This window comes from Frankliniella occidentalis, unplaced genomic scaffold (genome assembly GCF_000697945.3).
Source record: "Frankliniella occidentalis isolate FOCC.00 unplaced genomic scaffold, Focc_3.1 Scaffold40, whole genome shotgun sequence".
Classification (NCBI taxonomy): domain Eukaryota; kingdom Metazoa; phylum Arthropoda; class Insecta; order Thysanoptera; family Thripidae; genus Frankliniella; species Frankliniella occidentalis.
In genome coordinates this window covers 697598-700099 of record NW_026267170.1, presented here as the reverse complement: position 1 = coordinate 700099, position 2502 = coordinate 697598, and the positions used below count along the sequence as shown (strand labels likewise).

The 2502-nt window shown below is 62.8% G+C and overlaps 1 protein-coding gene across 2 annotated transcripts in view; it reads left to right on the top strand.

Moving 5' to 3' along the window:
* The first annotated feature begins 117 nt into the window (after positions 1–117).
* LOC113209246 (protein drumstick) overlaps positions 118–2502 on the top strand; it is a 14919-nt gene continuing 12534 nt past the window's right edge. Inside the window, exon 1 of one of the 2 annotated variants that reach the window (XM_026426669.2) lies at positions 118–403. The gene's annotated coding sequence lies outside the window, so the exon portion shown is untranslated. The remainder of the gene's footprint in view (positions 404–2502) is intronic. The other variant, XM_026426668.2, reaches the window with a different exon arrangement.

Sequence of the window (2502 nt, the reverse complement as noted above, 5' to 3'; positions counted from 1 at the left end):
CTGGCTGCCGCTGCGGCGTGCGCGGAGCGCGGAGGGGCGGGGCGAGGCGGAGCGGGGCAGCCTGCCCCAGAGGTTGCTGGGCCGATCCCGAGCCGAGCCGAGCCGGGCCGAGCCGAGCGGAGCGGAGCGGGCCCAGACGGAAGTACCCATTGAGATGGTCACTGAGTGCTCTTGAGCTCGGCAGCGACACAGGAGAGAGAACCTTACCGGCCGTCAGCAGCATCGTCCAGGCAGCGGCAGCAGCGGCGGCGGCAGCGGTTGCAGCAGCGGTAGCGGTAGCAGTAGCGCGGGCTGCAGGGGTGGCAGGGGCGCACTGTGGGCTCGTTAGTCAAGAGCAGAGCGGAGCAGAGCACGGCGGCACGAGCAGCTCGCACACACATCTCGCAGCCAGGATACCTCCAAGGTAAGTGCAGTGCAGTGAACAGTGCACAGAACATTCCGCGGTACAGTGAAACGTCTTGCAGTGCTAGTCGTCGAGTTTTGTTTTCATTCAGCCGAAATTTGTCGCGGATGACGCGGTCGTGACAGGGGCTTACGCCCTTTAGTTCTACAGGCGTGTTGTGCAACAGCCACACGGTGGCTTGACGTGTGGTTTTCGTGTGGTTTGCGAGATCTTGTGCAGCGTTTCCCGCGTGTGAAGTTTAGCGGTGCTCACTCGGACTGGACTTGGCCGCGATCGTGTTTGAGCGGTGCAGCTCGCGGCACGCTGCCCGTCGTGTGGAGTTTCCCCGGTGATCCGGGCCACACACATGAGCGGTGACGGGCGTGCGCGCGGCCCGGGGCTGCGGATGTAGCGGGCTCACGTCAACGACGTCAACGTGATCGCGGCCACCCACCCTCGACTCTCTTGCTCCCTTTCTCGTGACCGCCGTCGTGGCGTTGACGTCGACGTCAGCGCGTCGGTGTCGATTTGGCGCTCGCCTTTCGTTAGCCGTCGTAAAAATCACGGGGTGCCTTGCGGGGCGGGGCGGGACGGGAGGGGCCGCTGGAAATGATAATAAAAACGACAGTTTCGACGAAGCGAGTCTGGAGCAGAAGGCCCCCGCCGTCGTTTTCCCCGAGTGGCAAACTCTTCCTCTCGCTCTGTCCTTGTCGCACTCGTTGTCGACACTGTAGCGCCGCCCGGCTTGTGTTTCCTCCCGCGTTAGGTCGGCCCGGGCGGAAGAGCCCATTGCGCAGAGTCGTCGAGACATACCCGACCATTACCGGCTACTTAGGTGGTTTTAGAGTTTCCTGCCGCCCGCCGCCGCCCCGCCCGAGCTGGCACGGGCCCCGGCGCGTGCTGAGTGCTGGACCAGCCCGACAGTAAAGCCAATACAGTAACGTACCGAGCGGGCGCCGTGCCCGCCCCGGGCCCGCCCGCCGAGGCCCACGTTTTCTGCGTAACGCCCCAACCGCACCGGGATGGCTTGCGGAAATGACGCTCCCAGGACGGAGCAAGGAGGGTGCGGGTGCGCTGCGCTGCTCCGCACGCAGACGCAGACCGCGCCGCGGTCCTATTCGAAACACCCGCCTCGGAGACCTAAACGCAAGCGGTCCAGCACGCTCTCGGTGCACCTGGGCCTCGGCAGAAAACATGTTGTGTAGCAATTGTGAACCCTGCGGTCCTTGTTCGGTCGCGTCGTCAGGCGAGCAGGCGAGGTCCGGCGGCGGCGGGGCCAGGCGGGGCGCGCGTCCGAGGTCTCTTCTCATTATTTGTGGAATCCCCTGAAGGACCCCTAGTGCGTGGCCCCGGCCCCGGCCTGGCCAGTACGGGCGCGGCGAGACCCTAAGGACCCCGTGCGATGCATACCCCCTACGGGGCCCTCGGGCCCGGCCAAGGCCTCAATGCGGAAACCGACAAAGCTAATAGCCCCACCTCCCCCTCCCCTACTCATTCGTTGAAGGTGTAGCAGTTCAGTAAAGACCGAGAGAAAAAGAAACAACATGTAAAAGAAGTCAGCTGTCACGTTTTCTGAAAAGAAATAAAAAATAAAAAGGCCCCAACGACAACTCCTCAATTTGATCGCAGCCAAAATTTCGAACAGAAATTTCCCCATCGCGTCCTTGAGCCACTAATGTATCACTCGCTCTGCTGTCCATTCATTAATTCTCGTCCCGGACAGGAGGAGGACAGCCCGGGACAGCGTCGGGACGGTGGTGGGTGGGCCCGGGTGGGCCTCGCCGAGATGGCACTGCACCGCCAGGTCCTCCTCTCGTATCGCCAGACCGGCCGGCCGGCCTGGCGGCTGGATGGGTTCAAAAATAATAATAAATAAAATAAAAAGGGAATAATATGAGATGCACAAAGAGCTTTTGCGCGCGGCGCGGCGTTGCGGGGCTCGGGCCAGTCGGGCCGGGCTGGCCGGGCTGGCCCCCCGCTGCGCCGCCGTCCGGTCCACACGCTGAGGCTGCGCGCGCGAGCCCCGAGCTTTTATTACACTAATTCCATTTCTCCCTGTAATTGCACGCGATGAGTGTTGGAACACACAGCTGGACGGCTTCGCGAGTAAGAGGAGGAGG